We start from the raw sequence: 18155 nt of genomic DNA on the forward strand, positions 1-18155 counted from the left end.
AATGGACAGCCGGTGGTTATCTAAACGACAATATTTGCGTGTATAACCCGCAGTATAAGTTGATTTCATTCTTACACTGTAATTCGTCAAGATTCTTCAGCTCCATGTATTGTTCGAAATTAATTTCTTGATTTCAGGTGTATTGGAGATAGGGCTTACCGAATAGTGACACATGAAAATTTGTACTGGACTAGCATTCGAACCCGGACATCACACTTCTCGCGAGCGGTCTCCTTAAGCTCTTCTTCTAAAACGCGCATTCTGCGGAACGACCCAACCTTCCATATGTCATACTGTCTACACCCTTGTATCGTAGTCCACTAAACTCATCATCTAATGCTTTTTCTGAGTCCCAGAACATGGATAATAAGGCGACAAAGAATCGAGGTTAAGTGTTGTTATCTACGTATGTCCGCCTGGACTTGTAGTACTCACACACACAGGTCTGAAAGAAAACACACTTTTCATGATCCTGAGGTGTACGAAAGACTTCGAAATTAATTTGCCGACTGCGAAATTTTTTACTGCACATGTATTGGTATAGGTCTACTCCCCAAACGTGACATATGAAAATTTGTGCTGGACCAGGACTCTATACTTGATTTCCCGCTTATAGCGAACGGCGTATTAAGTACTTTGGGTTTCCGTGTAAGTTTCCCGGGCCATCCCAAGTTTCAAAATGTCACATCGCCAACTTCTTTATATCGCAGTCCACTAACAGCACGCGACGATAACAACATTGGTCTCGATTCATCTCCCTTTTGCGGGAACCCAAGAAATGTTGGGATCTGTAGGTGCCGAATTTAGTTGACAACGATACAAGGATGTACAAGTAGATAGCTTGACTTGCGAAAGTTTTGGTCGGTCCGAGGACTGTGCGCGGATAGATAGTACCGCTCCGACTGCGGCCGGAGGAAGGCGTCTGCGCCAACGCTCAGGTCAGCGAAGGTAAACATAGCCAGTGAGGGTAACTATCCTGATCTGTAATTTCGCTCGCTTGTAGCGCGACAGAACGACTAGTAACGAAATACACTTCGAAATTTTCGTTCCCTTTCGGATTTCAAAGGTATGAAGTAACAGACATCGATTACTGGGTCCACGACACGGGATGGCGATGTATCAGGATTTCAGGACGATTTATTAACGAACGCGGGTTATGTCAAATTTTCGGATGATGAAGATTGTTTCGGAATCACACAAGAGAAGGGCGACATTGAAGATTTGAGGTCACTCAGTGGCGAAATAATAAAGGTTAACTTTTCCTATGCAAGACTGGGTTTGAGATTAGTGAGAAAGTATAATCTGCCGTTTGAAACAGAACACACCAAAGTAGTACACTTTCACAATATGGTACAGTGTTACAGGTTCAGTCTGAGAAATGTTCAAGTAATACGTACTTCATTGTGGACAACAGAGCAAACACGGTCAAAATAGACCAAAAAAACACATACACTCGTATACCATGATACAGTGTTTCAGGTCTTTAGCAATCTATGAGGGATAGCCGAGATATGAGTGAAGATTGGTTCCTCTGACCATTTCAAAGGCCACATGTCACTCTAGTAGGCAAGTCAGGGAAACGTACAAAGCAGAATCTCCAAAGCAGCAGTCAATAGTAAAGCCTTTCAGACTTACGCTAGAAAGCCCAGTACAGGTCTCCAGTGTCAAAAACCTGTGTAACCTTATGCTCATGTACTTGCCAAAATCACAGTTATCATATGTTTGCTCGTTCCTCCCCTTTTTATGCACCCACTTCGTAATACGACTGCTTGCCGTGCCATACATTCACCTCGCGGCTAAAGATGGAACTATTACTAAATTTGGAAGCCTGGTGTGTTCTGCCCCTGCGAACCAACAATCGTGCCACATCGCTTACATCAAACAAAAATAAAGGAAGTGTTTCTTCCTATATGTAAACGAATTTATAAAAATTACTAAAGCTTTTATAAATGAATTTCTATTTTCTTATTCACTAACTTGCGAAAAAATCTAAGAAGTTACTACATACGACAATGTTCATGTGCTTGTGCGAGGGTCACGTTGCTATGTAGCTGAAGCCCTCGTTTCATACCTATACGAATGTGCGTGTGTGTGTGTGTGTGTGTGTGTGTGTGTGTGTGTGTGTGTGTGAGTGTGTGGGTGTGTGTGTGTTTGTGTGTGTGTGTGTGTAAGTTTAAGAGAAAGAGTGAGAGAGAGAAATTTTAGCTGAAAGTTCCACTCTTTTTGTACGTTGTACGCTATGTGCGCAAATTTCGGATGCAATCTTCCAACAAGAGAGACATTTAGTGAAACGTAAAACATAGTGACATGTCGGACGCCTGTAAGTTTAATCCGTTACATAATTCTGATGTGTGGTGACTGGCCATTTTCATTTTAAAGGTCAGTAAAATGTTGCGTCTACAGGATGTTACAAAAAGGTATGGCCAAACTTTCAGGAAACATTCCTCACACACAAAGAAAGAAAATATCTTATGTGAACATGTGTCCGGAAACGCTTACTTTCCATGTTAGAGCTCATTTTATTACTTCTCTTCAAATCACATTAATCATGGAATGGAAACACACAGCAACAGAACGTACTAGCGTGACCTCAAACACTTTGTTACAGGAAATGTTAAAAATGTCCTCCGTTAGCGAGGATACACGCATCCACCCTCCGTCGCATGGAATCCCTCATGCGCTGATGCAGCCCTGGAGAATGGCGGATTGTATCACAACCGTCCACAATACGAGCACGAAGAGTCTCTACATTTGGCACCGGGGTTGCGTAGACAAGAGCTTTCAAATGCCCCCATAAATGAAAGCCAAGAGGGTTGAGGTCAGGAGATCGTGGAATCCATGGAATTGGTCCGCCTCTACCAATCCGTTGGTCACCGAATCTGTTGTTGAGAAGCGTACGAACACTTCGACTGAAATATGCAGGAGCTCCATTGCGCATGAACCACATGTTGCGTCGTACTTGTAAAGGCACTTGTTCTATCAGCACAGGTAGAGTATCCCGTATGAAATCATGATAACGTGCTCCATTGAGCGTAGGTGGAAGAACATGGGGCCCAATCAAGACATCACCAACAATGCCTGCCCAAACGTTTACAGAAAATCTGTTTTGATGACGTGATTGCACAATTGCGTGCGGATTCTCGTCAGCCCACACGTGTTGATTGTGAAAATTTACAATTTGATCACGTTGGAATGAAGCCTCATCCGTATAGAGAACATTTGCACTGAAATAAGGATTGACGCATTGTTGGATGAACCATTCGTAGAAGTGTACCCGTGGAGGCCAATCAGCTGCTGATAGTGCCTGCACACGCTGTACAGGGTACGAAACAGCTGGTTCTCCCGTAGCACTCTCCATACCTTGTACAGCAGCAACTTCTCTGACGCTGACATTAGGGTTATCGTCAACTGCACGAAGAATTGCCTCGCCCATTCCAGGTGTCCTCGTCGTTCTAGGTCTTCCCCAGTCGCGAGTCATAGGCTGGAATGTTCCGTGCTCCCTAAGACGCCGATCAATTGCTTGGAACGTCTTCCTGTCGGGACATCTTCGTTCTGGAAATCTGTCTCGATACAAACGCACCGCGCCACGGCTATCACGGCTATTGCCCCGTGCTAATCCATACATCAAATGGGCATCTGCCAACTCCGCATTTGAAAACATTGCACTGACTGCAAAACCACGTTCGTGATGAACACTAACCTGTTGATGCTACGTACTGATGCGCTTGATGCTAGTACTGTAGAGCAATGAGTCGCATGTCAACACAAGCACCGAAGTCAACATTACCTTTCTTAAATTGGGCCAACTTTAAGTGAATCGAGGAAGTACAGTACATACTGACGAAACTGAAATGAGCTCTAACATGAAAATTAAGCGTTTCCGGACACATGTCCTCATAACATCTTTTCTTTATTTGCGTGTGAGGAATGTTTCCTGAAAGTTTGGCCGTACCTTTTTGTAACACCCTGTATAACTGTGAGGTCTACATATGGGTTGGTTGTCTTAAAAGCCTTCGGATTAGTCCGCTTCCTAGAAAAAGGACGTGACATGATGTTATTGTATAAAGAGTCTGTAACACCTGATATCATGATGAAACGTCATATGTGGACGTGTTGTTTGACGTCACGAGGGTTCAAGGGCGGTCCGAGTATCTCAAAGGCCCCATAGCCGTGCTACTAGTGATTTTGTCAGTGGGTGTGATGGATTTGTTGTCATGAGTAAAAACTTCAAGTAATGTAAGTACTACAGAAAATCTGACTTCTCAACGTCTTCAGTATGGTAACGTGATCTACGTTAATAAGAGTTGCGAAATGATTTTCCGGAATGATGATGCATGGCTACAGTAGCCTAAGAAGTTTCATATGCTCCGCAAGTGTATTATGCATTTATGTTTTTTTTAAAAGTTCCTTATCTACAAAATTAAAAATAACATTTAGGATTATCTGACGTATTCCACATCTTTGAGGACCATTGGTATTAGAATAGTAGAAGGAATATTACAAATATTTTGGGTGGAAAAATGTATTTTGTATTCTTATTTGATGGCGTGCTTTACATACTTGAGGATCTTCTCACTAATATTCTATGATACAAGTAGTACATCTAATCTAATGGGAAACAAGTGAGGTAGATAAAAGGAACGAAAGACACAAGCACACCGAATACAGTTAGAAGCTATCAATAACTCTGTTACTCAAATAGGAACACAGGAAGCCAGATGATAAAACGTGCTAAAGATGATGCTATTTATTAGCCTGATAACTGAGAACAGAAGAAGAAACGTCAGTAATAGAATTAGTCCACTATCATGCAGATCGTCCTGATACGACTCGAGCCACAAAGTGGAGAAATGAGAGAGTAACTAAGATGTCTCATTAGCTTTACGAAGCAGCTCGTGTCGTGCTCTTCGTACGGAATTAAATTCCAAGAGATTTACTGTAACGTTGCGCTGGCGAGAATGAAAGGATACAGAAACTGACAGTTTTTTCCTTTAGAAGTAGAATAAATATTTGCAGTCTCTATTGAGTGGCTGCCTGCAGAGGAAGTCTGTTTCATTCTGTTTCGCGACAACACGTTCTCTGTATTTCTGTATATATCATTAAGCTCTGCGGGTATCACGATTTAAAGTGAATTCCCAATGACAAGACAACGAAAAAGCCAATGATGGAAACACTCAAAAAAATTCATCTGCCCGTCTGAACATCCATAGGAAACTTTTTAATTACGCTACCGGTTGGAAAAGTCCCCGTGAAACTAATAAATGTGCTTAGCTGCTCGAAGGTAGGGTAATAAAGTACGTACGCCCTTTAATTGGTTTTAGAAAAATCACCCTCATCAGTTTGCAAAGAGAAACATTTTATCTTCTGAATCCAGTTCTCCGATGAGAAATAAAATCAATGTTATAATACAATGCGTGCCTGTCATGACTTTTATGTACGTACTTTGTTACAGTAACTAGCAGTACGACATTTACACCTGTCTCTTCATATGACAGACTGAAATACACTTATAAAGGCTGTTTTCATTCTGTTCCCGTAAACAATGAAATCACCGTACTTCGTACCTTTGAAGAATTAATTGACAAGCTTCGCTGTTAGCGAGTGTGTCGTTGAAAAAGAAGAGATTTAAATACAGCCATTCTTGAAGAGCCTTAGCACATATGTCTATACAGGAAGTCGTCCACCTATTACAGAATTTAACATCAAGTTGTCACTGAATTTCACCCAGAGGATGAGAAGGCTAAACGGTACATTCAACGAATGTGCTGAAGTTAAATGGAATGATTGAAATGTAAATTATTCAGAGTGTTATTCTGTATTAGGAATGTGTTATTTAATCCGATGGACATACCCCATTTCATATTCGTAAATGTTTCGAGAGTCATCTTTGGATTCAATTCTCCCCATTAATATTTCCACACTTATATAATGCGCTATATTGTTTATGAAGTACATGAACAACAAATACATTAAAACCTACAGTAGAGTCAAAGCTACAGTCTCTGCCAACACGGCACTGTTCGAATAAACAGAATAATTACTACCCGCGAAATCAGTAATACAACTTTTAACGATATTCGGTTTCCTTTTATTCACTAAAATACTTACAGACCATCGGCATCGGCAGCAGTAGCTTAAATCAAATCATATATCACGCAGTACACTGGCGTCTTGACAAAGTGTCCTAAGCCTTGCCGTAAATATGAATTTTGACATCATTTAACATTATTTTTTATGTAATTAGAATTTTTGACTGGTTTCATGGGCACCGAGATGTTCTCTCCCGTGACAGCCTTTTAATATCAGAGTAGCCCTTACGCCCAACGTCAGCGATTAGTTGTTTGTCTCCTTCCAGTATCTATCTTTCAATACACTTTTTCCCTCTACTGCATCCTTTAGTACCATTGGAGCTACTCTCTGATGCCCTAACACGGGACCTATCAGTCTTTCCCTTCTTATAGATGGCTTCCGAAGTCCTCCTGCATAAGAAAACCTCATTCTGCCGACGGTATTGTGAAAGTGAACTCTGGAGCTTACAGATATAGGGTGGGAAATGTTTCTAAAAATCGGAAGAATCAGCAATGATCAACGGTATGTGGATGTAGAAGGCAAGGAAAACCCTAGGATTACAGACACGTAATGTGCCTCTACAGGAGACGTGGCCTGTAACTGAAACAGTGTTATGATGATCTATACACTGGAAAAATCTTCCGAACTGATCCTCCATTCCAATATCAGGTAGGGGATTGTTGATAGGGAGGTGGCTGTAAGAAAGAAACAATAACCGACGAGTGGGTGACGTTCCAATTGTGGGTAAATGGGAAGTTAGAAGTTTGATCGGGTTAGGGAAGCTAGAAATTCTGAAAAGGGAAATGTCGAGGCTCTGTCTAGATATAGTAAGAGCTAATGAAGTGACATGGAAAGAAAAGGTTTTCTGGTCAGACGAGTATGAGGTAATGTCAACAGCACCAGAAAACCGTATAACGAGAGTAGGATTCGTTATAAATAGGAAGGCAGGGCAGAGTGAGCTACTGTGAACAGTTCAGTGACAAGGCTCTTCTCATCAAAATTGACAGCAAATCAACACCAACAACAGTAGTTCAGATATACATGCCGACGTCATAGCGGAATATGAACAGATAGATAAATTAAATGAGGATACTGAAAGAGTAAATCAGTGTGTATAGAGATATGAAAATCTAATAGATCTCGGGGTTTAGAATGCGTTTGTAAGGGAAGGAACAGAAGAAACGGTTACGGGAAAATGTGGCCTCCATAACTGAAATAACAGAGAGGAGAAAGAATAGAGTTAAAAGTTTCCAGTTCCATTTTGGCAGACTGTAATAGCAACCAGTTTAAAAGTGGTTCAGAGCAAAAATTATCTCGGTTGTGAATATACTTAATGTCAATGGCGCGTTTAACCCGTTTTGGGAATCATCATACTGTCTAAAAAATCAAGAAAACGAATCAATTAGATACGAATAGAGGAAAAGTACATGGTCCTATTTTACACGGTTACACAAGCAACTTGAACTAAAACTAATATAAACTTAGGTAAAAGTAGCTGGATACGCGACCCATCAGTCATAAACCTACATATAATGTAAAATAAACACCAAAGTAACTGGATGTATAAATCAGTCCCTCACTAAACATCTAAACCATGAAGTGGGCCTAGTGAAAGGAGAGGAACAGGCAGAATAGCACCGAGTAACTATAAGTACATGGCGGACAAATTTTCAACGGTTATCGTATGTTACCTTGAGCACACTAGCCGGCTCGATTGAGCAGTACAAGGCAGGGCCACGCTTACAAAACTGCGGTTCGAGTCGCACACGGGACAGCGTCTGTATTGGCACGCACACAGATACTGTGACAAATGGAGTGTTCCAAAGGATACGTTAGTTGTGCTGCTCTCACTGGCTTCTGCGGTTTCTCACGCAGTGTTGTCTGTCTGTTAGCACTCAACTCAACTCAACGCAAATGCCGCCCTGCTATTTAGAGAAATGTGACACTGAACACACGAGGTAACGTAACCATGCGTCAGCTTTTGGTTGCGCGGTTAATATGTTGAGAATGTCTTGTTACACTGAATGATCTATGAGGGAAAACCATTGCTTTGGAATACAAGGTTGAACAGTTACATAACTTCAGCTGAGGCTGAAGCAAATTTTAAGCTGAAAGTCATTAACAAGGTCCTAGAGGAATTAAATCAGATATAAAACTGAAGTAGAATAACTAATGTATTATTCCACCGACTATGAATAGTGAAACATAAAATTTTCGTTTTTTTTTTTTTAATTTGATCTACATCGAGCCAGCTGTACTACTGTGATAGTACGAGGTGCATTCAAGTTCTAAGGCCTCCGATTTTTTTTATAATTAACTACTCACCCGAAATCGATGACACTGGCGTTGCTTCTCGACGTAATCGCCCTGCAGACGTACACATTTTTCACAACGCTGACGCCATGACTCCATGGCAGTGGCGAAGGCTTGTTTAGGAGTCTGTTTTGACCACTGGAAAATCGCTGAGGCAATAACAGCACGGCTGGTGAATGTGCGACCATGAAGAGTGTCTTTCATTGTTGGAAAAAGCCAAAAGTCACTAGGAGCAAGGTCAGGTGAGTAGGGAGCATGAGGAATCACTTCAAAGTTGTTATCACGAAGAAACTGTTGCTTAACGTTAGCTCGATGTGCGGGTGCGTTGTCTTGGTGAAACAACACACGCGCAGCCCTTCCCGGACGTCTTTGTTGCAGTGCAGGAAGGAATTTATTCTTCAAAACATTTTCGTAGGATGCACCTGTTACCGTAGTGCCCTTTGGAACGCAATGGGTAAGGATTACGCCCTCGCTGTCCCAGAACATGGACACCATCATTTTTTCAGCACTGGTGGTTACCCGAAATTTTTTTGGTGGAGGTGAATCTGTGTGCTTCCATTGAGCTGACTGGCGCTTTGTTTCTGGACTGAAAAATGGCATCCACGTCTCATGCGTTATCACAACCGACGAAAAGAAAGTCCCATTCATGCTGTCGTAGCGCGTTAACATTGCTTGGGAACATGCCACACGGGCAGCCATGTGGTCGTCCGTCAGCATTCGTGCCACCCACCTGGATGACACTTTTCGCATTTTCAGCTCGTCATGCAGGATTATGTGCACAGAACCCACAGAAATGCCAATTCTGGAGGCGATCTGTTCAACAGTCATTCGGCGATCCCCCAAAACAATTCTCACCACTTTCACGATCATGTCGTCAGACCAGCTTGTGCGAGCCCCAGGTTGTTTCGGTTTGTTGTCACACGATGTTCTGCCTTCATTAAACTGTCGCACCCACGAACGCACTTTCGACACATCCATAATTCCATCACCACATGTCTCCTTCAACTATCGAAGCAAATTCAGAAAACGAATGATTGCACGCTGTTCAAGTACATCTACATCTATACTCCGCGAGCCACCTTACGGTGTGTGGCGGAGGGTACTTATTGTACCACTATCTGATCCCCCCTTCCCTGTTCCATTCACGAATTGTGCGTGGGAAGAACGACTGCTTGTAAGTCTCCGTATTTGCTCTAATTTCTCGGATCTTTTCGTTGTGATCATTACGCGAGATATATGTGGGCGGTAGTAATATGTTGCCCATCTCTTCCCGGAATGTGCTCTCTCGTAATTTCGATAATAAACCTCTCCGTATTGCGTAACGCCTTTCTTGAAGTGTCCGCCACTGGAGCTTGTTCAGCATCTCCGTAACGCTCTCGCGCTGACTAAATGTCCCCATGACGAATCGCGCTGCTTTTCGCTGGATCATGTCTATCTCTTCTATTAATCCAACCTGGTAAGGGTCCCATACTGATGAGCAATACTCAAGAATCGGACGAACAAGCGTTTTGTAAGCTACTTCTTTCGTCGATGAGTCACATTTTCTTAGAATTCTTCCTATGAATCTCAACCTGGCGCCTGCTTTTCCCACTATTTGTTTTATGTGATCATTCCACTTCAGATCGCTCCGGATAGTAACTCCTAAGTATTTTACGGTCGTTACCGCTTCCAATGATTTACCACCTATGGCATAATCGTACTGGAATGGATTTCTGCCCCTATGTATGCGCATTATATTACATTTATCTACGTTTAGGGAAAGCTGCCAGCTGTCGCACCATGCATTAATCCTCTGCAGGTCCTCCTGGAGTACGTACGAGTCTTCTGATGTTGCTACTTTCTTGTAGACAACCGTGTCATCTGCAAATAGCCTCACGGAGCTACCGATGTTGTCAACTAAGTCATTTATGTATATTGTAAACAATAAAGGTCCTATCACGCTTCCCTGCGGTACTCCCGAAATTACCTCTACATCTGCAGATTTTGAACCGTTAAGAATGACATGTTGTGTTCTTTCTTCTAGGAAATCCTGAATCCAATCACAAACCTGGTCCGATATTCCGTAAGCTCGTATTTTTTTCACTAAACGTAAGTGCGGAACCGTATCAAATGCCTTCCTGAAGTCCAGGAATACGGCATCAATCTGCTCGCCAGTGTCTACGGCACTGTGAATTTCTTGGGCAAATAGGGCGAGCTGAGTTTCACATGATCTCTGTTTGCGGAATCCATGTTGGTTATGATGAAGGAGATTTGTATTATCTAAGAACGTCATAATACGAGAACACAAAACATGTTCCATTATTCTACAACAGATTGACGTAAGCGAAATAGGCCTATAATTATTCGCATCTGATTTATGACCCTTCTTGAAAATGGGAACAACCTGCGCTTTCTTCCAGTCGCTAGGTACTTTACGTTCTTCCAGCGATCTACGATAAATTGCTGATAGAAAGGGGGCAAGTTCTTTAGCATAATCCCTGTAGAATCTTAAGGGTATCTCGTCTGGTCCGGATGCTTTTCCGCTACTAAGTGATAGCAGTTGTTTTTCAATTCCGATATCGTTTATTTCAATATTTTCCATTTTGGCGTCCGTGCGACGGCTGAAGTCAGGGACCGTGTTACGATTTTCCGCAGTGAAACAGTTTCGGAACACTGAATTCAGTATTTCTGCCTTTCTTCGGTCGTCCTCTGTTTCGGTGCCATCGTGGTCAACGAGTGACTGAATAGGGGATTTAGATCCGCTTACCGATTTTACATATGACCAAAACTTTTTAGGGTTCTTGTTTAGATTGTTTGCCAATGTTTTATGTTCGAATTCGTTGAATGCTTCTCTCATTGCTCTCTTTACGCTCTTTTTCGCTTCGTTCAGCTTTTCCTTATCAGCTATGATTCGACTACTCTTAAACCTATGATGAAGTAAGGAAAACGTCACCATTTTAAGTATTTAAAACGGTTCTCATTCTCACCGTTGGCGGTAAAATTCCATCTGCCATACGGTGCTGCCATCTCTGGGACGTATTGACAATGAACGCGGCCTCATTTTAAAACAATGCGCATGTTTCTATCTCTTTCCAGTCCGGAGAAAAAAAATCGGAGGCCTTAGAACTTGAATGCACCTCGTATTTCCCTTGCTAACATGCGTGTACAGCTTCATACATTGAGAACGTTGGAAAGCGTATATTCGGTAATTCATTCGTTATTGGTGTCAATTTGTATGTCATCACTCATGTGCGAAGTCGTTAGTGACATATTTTTCTCGCAAGAATTTACTACAAATTATCATTAGCAGATAACAATTACTAGGACGTCGCGGCGTACAGTTCATATTTTCGTGGTCTGGATTTAGATATATGAGGATATCTATTTCCACCGCCAACAAATTTTGCTCCAAACTATATCGTCCAGCCGAGTGTTCCTTCTCCTAACAATTGATACATCCTCAGTTGTAAAGATGTAGATCGCTAAATTTCAAACTGAAACAGTCTTATCAAGCAGGACTTACTCAACGTATCTGCGTAATGGTAGGGTTACGAATCCGGTAACATGAGCTGAACTGCCCGCTACATTTTCCTCAAAGTATAGGATATACATACTTGGTTACATACCAATAATAATGCTAGTGGAGATTTCTAGTTAAATGTATGGAAGAATTCGTTGTAAATATGGCTGCTCAACTGTGAACAGCGAAAGCCATTGCAAAAATTGTATTCGCATGTTTAGCTATCCTAGTGACCCCGAATGAAGAAAAATATGGACCATAGACTGCCGGAGTGACAACTCGGAATCACCTGGTGCTCAACTGTGTATTGTAAATATACGTTATTAAAAGTTGTTATTATCATGAAACCCGTTGCAAGCAACTGCGTTTCTTCCCAGTCGGAAATTGTACTGAAGCGGTTCGTCTCAAAATTTTTCGGTTCCTGAGATATATTATCAATTGCAGAAGTGGAGGAAAATATTTTTTATGTGTTTATAGTCTTATCATAAACATACATACACAAATACGTAACGCCATTTCTTATACAGGCATGGTAAAACGAGTGATAATTGAGATATTTTTATAGCGGATTTACCATTGTCAGGGAACTTTCACAACCTTCGAAGAATAAAGCTTTTACTCCAACTCAGCAAGCAACAAACCTATCACGAAGTACATAAAACGGATACTGGTTAAATGATAGATGAAACTATTAATAAAAATTTGTTTCACTGTAAGATGAGACTGTACTTTTCCCCACCTCCGTACAAAAAATAATAATAATAATAATAATAATAATAATAATGCTGCGTTTCTTAAAATACATCTTTTGAATAAAAGATTAATTCATCTCTTACAAGTGGCTATATATAGGCAAAACCAATAAATAGCCCAAGGTTTCCACAGCTTAACACCCGTATTTGAAGCACTGATAACGAGTTCTTAATTCATTTAATTTAATATATACAAACTACGATGCAAGTTCCTAGCCCGCATTTTTATAGGTGTGCATTATTAAAAGTTGATTTTTCTGTCATATCAAAACTGCATTCTAAATATCTCTATAGGCGTTAATTACTGTTTGGTTCACTTCACATATGCAACATCAAATATTTTATGAGAAATACTGTAAAAAGTTGCTTGAATAAGTTCACCACCTACAAGGTAAACACTTCTGAGTGCTCAGAGATGGGGGGGGGGGGGGGGGGGGGGGAAATGGTGGGCGATTCAGCGTGTCATATAGGATCGCTAGGTTGGGTCATTACGTCATCCGACCGCAGGCAAAGACAGAGTTGAACCGCCGATGTCGGTTAGCATAAGAGAGGTACTATAATAGAATAAAAATTATTATAATAACTGTTCAGATATATGAAGCTAATGAGATAAATTTTTCGGCGAGTCGGACAAGCACAAGAAGCTGAGCTATGCCTGTAAATGGGTGAGGAATCTTTTCATGTTAATTCCAGATTACCTCTGGTTGTAGATTAGTGGTTACCAATTAACAGGACTACGTCCGATCACCGTATCCACCTTCAAAATCTTTACCATGTCCATCATTTCTTTTGTAATCGGATCTTCGTAGTAGCTCCGAAGTACACAGGTAGGTTCTTTGAAATGTCATATATTACAGTACTAATTAGAACAGTAGTAACTAAATTATTCACCGATGAAATATGACTGCATTATTTCTGCTACATATATCAGAAATACAGACTTTTTACTTATTCTCATACCCAAAATGGTTACCGTCGGTTTCGCTCTAAAATAACGTTCGTGTACCTTCGTTCATTAACACACAGCGAGTTCTGCTCTTACCGAGGAATAGGATAACATCTTATGTTTTTTAACATGTGAAAATCAAAAATATATAACGGTACGCGCAGCCTCTACGCTGGGCTACCGCTTCACATTTTCTCTTTGTCTTTAAAGAAAACGAAAACCTAAAAGCAAGAAATGCAAAAGGTACACACAAATGTCCTCCTACTGTATCCTGTCGGAAATATGTCTATTTATTTAGGTAGACAATATGCAGTAGCTTTATTTACATTGCGGCTCATAGTTTGGTCACTTGGTGCAAGTCAATATCCTTGCGCTACTGTAAGTATGTTTATAAAGCTTCATTTCTTTGTCTATTACAAATTCATACACATAAATACATTCACCTATATTTATATTACATAATTGCACGTCCGTCTTGTGCTACCTTATTAGTTTGTTATTTATCCTTACATTTGTTAATCTGGATGGTGTGAAAAGCAGAAAAAATTTAAATTACTTAAACTGTCCTTCCACTCTGTTTTAAAAAATGGAGCTTCTCATTTGCTTTCGGTTCATTGGCAGTTCTGAGAATGTGTCTTTTCGGCACACGCTATCTCACTGTTCGCTGTACTTATCGCCAGCAACAGCTGATTGCTGAACGCGCTCGTCGCAGCGACGCAAATGCCACTGTTATGTGGGTCAAGGATTATGAAGTCGGTATCGTTTATGCCCTCCAGTCCGGAGACTTGATACGACGGATTCAACTCCAACGCTCAACCCGAAGAATACCAATACGTCATCTCGCTCCGCTTGCTGCGCCCAGCGATATTACCGTACTGTGTTTGCTAACTATTTCTTCAATTATTCTTTGTTCTACTGTTTGATATCATGTTCTACACGTTTTAAAATTTATTCTTCCTTGTCCCCCATTACTTCCTTTACTGTTTCCACATAAGTAAGCAGTTCGCGTACGCATTTTTCCGCTAACGTTGTGTTTTCAATTTTCCATTATCCTTTAGTGTTTCGCAAAGTTGAACGATATCTGAGTTGATTCTTTTATATTCTGACTTAAGTAATCCTATCTCCACAGTCATGTTCTTTACATTTTCTGATCCCCACAGAAAGAATCAGCTTCGCTACTTCTGTTTGTACATTATCTACGTTAACCTGCGTATTATCTTGCATTACCTGTAAACTATCCTGAGTATCTCTGATTCCGGATGGCTCCTGTCCATAAGTGCGTGTGAGTGCTTCAGATTTTTCTTCCACTGTGTCTTTTAATTTGTCCCTCATATCGTGAACTGCAGTTTCTATTTGTTCGTTTATTTTCCTATCATCTCCGTGGAGATTTGCGAAATCTGCTGTGTGAACTTCGTATCCAGATTATTAAGTTCTGTGGGCAGATATATTACTTCGTCTGATATGTGTGTCATGTTCATATTTAATTTCCCGATCTCGGACTTTACTGTGGTCACGCCTGCTTTCATATTAGTCATGACCGCTTGAATAGTTTGTTAACTTGACAGTGTTGAATTTAATGTGTTCAAGTTGGTCTCTAACCCAGACATTTTTGAATTTATGTCTTTTTTCATTGCGTTCATGTCTGATTGTATTTCTGTTAAAGCTCGAAATAAAGCTTGCATATATTCCCTAGTCACTTCTGGCCTACGCCTGAGCCGGCCTGAGTAGCCGTGCGGTTCTAGGCGCTACAGTCTGGGACCGCGCGACCGCTACGGTCGCAGGTTCGAATCCTGCCTCAAGCGTGGATGGGTATGATGTCCTTAGGTTAGTTAGGTTTAAGTAGTTCTACGTTCTAGGTGACTGATGACCTCAGAAGTTAAGTCCCATAGTGCTCAGAGCCATTTGAACAATTGGAAACTACGCCTGGCAGCATTTGCGTCTGTACTACTCGTACTACTTTCATTTAAAGTATTTCTTTGCCTTGGGGTGTCATTAATCTCGTCTACTGTATTCAACGTATTACTTGTAACGAAATGTTCCGTATACACGGGCGTCGAAACAAACAATGGCACATCGCCGTCAGCATCCAAATAATAACCGCTTGACGGTTCCAAAGCGTTCATTGTTACGTTTTGCTAATGTAACTCCAGTACTACATTGGCTTTTAGATTTTGAAATAACATTTCCTTATTGTTTTGTCCATCCATTATAGAAATATTTGCGCCTTAGCAGTTACCAATATTTTCTGTGGTTGGGTTTTACTTCAGTGCTATTTCACGTACGACAAAATGCATATACAGCTATATTTACTTATAATCTCAATTGTTGTTCACTCAATATGCTTTTCGTACTGACACAGAAATATCTTTCTCTCTACTTAATTGCAACTGCGTTGACATCTGTAGCTTTAGGTTCTGGATTTTTAGAAATAGGGGCTTGGATGTTCTAGTAGGTCTACTAGGAACGCATTTTCTACTTGCATTGCGCGTTCCTACCCTATTGTTGTCTTGTAACTACTACTTCTCTCAATTTTACATTTAGTAGTTCACTATTGGTGTTGTTGTCTTCTTCCTTCTAATTTATTTATTATTTCTTTTTCTCTCAGTTACTGTATTTCCACTGTTACGTCATCGTCTCCGTTATGTCATCAAAGTACTTGGAACAAAAAAAAATATTCACATACATGTATATTCATTGTCTTAACAATAATAAGGTTCACAGTTTCGCCCACTACGTATCGTGCCTGTCACTTGTCGCCAGTTTATAATATAATAAATATATAAAATGTTTAGATATATGGAGATAGTCAGATTAATATTTCGGAGAGTCGGACAAGCACAATAAGCTGAGCTATGCCTGTAAATGGCTGAAGAATCTTTTCATATTAATTCCAGATTACCGAAATAGTCTTTTTCTTGTTGTAGATTTATGCTTATCATTTAACAATACAACGTCCGATCGCCTTATCTACCAACAAAATCTTGAGTGTGTCCATCATTCCTATTGTAATTGGATCTTCGTAGTAGCTCTGAAGTACACAGGTGGGCTTCTTGGATATATTGCAGTACTCTTTGGAATAATAAATCAATTTTTCACTCATGAAATATGACTGTATTATTTCTTCTACACACATCAAAAATACAGACTTTTTACTTATTTTTATACCAAAAATGGTTGCCCGCGAAAGGCAAGGGTCCCGAGTTCGAGTCTCGGCCCGGCACACAGTTTTAATCTGCCAGGAAGTTTCATATCAGCGCACACTCCGCTGCAGAGTGAAAATCTCATTCTGGAAACATCCCCCAGGCTGTGGTTAAGCCATGTTTCCGCAGCATCCTTTCTTTCAGGAGTGCTAGTTGTGCAAGGTTCGCAAGAGAGCTTCTGTAAAGTTTGGAAGGTAGGGGACGAGATACTGGCAGAAAAAGCTGGGAGGACGAGGCGTGAGTCGTGCTTGGGTAGCTCAGTTGGTAGAGCACTTGCCCGCAAAAGGCAAAGGTCCCGAGTTCGAGTCTCGGCCCGGCACACAGTTTTAATCTTCCAGGAAGTTTCATAGTTAAGAGTGATTTGCAGCATGAGTTTATGTACCATGAGGAAATTGTTTATGGATTGATCATCACATTGGAAGATGAAAACGAAGTGCAGAAACGCGTAACGTGAGTACAGATGGCGGTAATCTGACGTACACGAGGTATAAAAGGGCAGTGCGTTGGTGAAGATGCCATTTGTACCCAAGAGATTCATGTCAAGTTGTTTCCGACGTGGTTATGGCAGCACGGCGCGGATTAACAGACTCTAAAAGCGGAATGGTAGCTAGAGCTAGACGCATAGGACATTCCATTTTGCCGGCCGCTGTGGCCGAGCAGTTATAGGCGCTTCAGTCTGGAACCGCGCGACCGCTACGATCGCAGGTTCGAATCCTGCCTGGGGCATGGATGTGTGTGATGTCCTTAGGTTAGTTAGTATGAAGAGTCTGCCGCGAGTACCGAATTTTGTGTATTAGCTTTCAAGTCGGAAAAAGATGTGGCCAACAGACTTAAAGATCGAGAGTTGTCAGTGCTTACAGACAAGCAACACTGTGTGAAATAGCCACAGAAGTCAATGTGGGACGTATAGCGAACGCATCCGTTATGGCAGTGCGACGATATCTGGGGTTAATGGACTATTACATGAGATGACCTATTCGAGTGCCTTTACTAATAGCATGATATCGCAACAGCGCCTGTATTAGGCTCGTGACCATGCCGGCTGGACCCTAGACGACTGGAAAACCTTGGTCTAGTCAGCCGATATCAGTCGTTAAGAGCTGATCGTTGGGTTCGACTGTGGTGCAGACCCCACGAAGCCATGGATCCAGGTTCTCAACAAGGCGTTGTAGAAGCTGGTGGTGGCTCCGTAATGGTATGGGCTGCATTTATATGGAATGTACTGGGTTGTTTGGTTCAACTAAACCGATCATCGACGGGAAATCTTTGAATTCGGCTGCTTGGAGACCGTTTGCAGCCATTTGCAGCCATTGCACCTGATGTTCCCGAACAATGTTGGAATGTTTATCGAAGACAATGCGCCATGTTACCGGGAC

At 41.3% G+C, this 18155-nt stretch overlaps 1 non-coding gene across 1 annotated transcript; it reads left to right on the forward strand.

Moving 5' to 3' along the window:
* Positions 1-17024: 17024 nt before the first annotated feature.
* Trnal-caa (transfer RNA leucine (anticodon CAA)) lies at positions 17025-17099 on the forward strand. Its single transcript has one exon. It is a non-coding gene; the product is annotated as a tRNA-Leu (tRNA).
* Positions 17100-18155: the final 1056 nt, after the last annotated feature.

Source organism: Schistocerca serialis, chromosome 6 (assembly GCF_023864345.2).
Source record: "Schistocerca serialis cubense isolate TAMUIC-IGC-003099 chromosome 6, iqSchSeri2.2, whole genome shotgun sequence".
In the NCBI taxonomy this organism is placed as follows: domain Eukaryota; kingdom Metazoa; phylum Arthropoda; class Insecta; order Orthoptera; family Acrididae; genus Schistocerca; species Schistocerca serialis.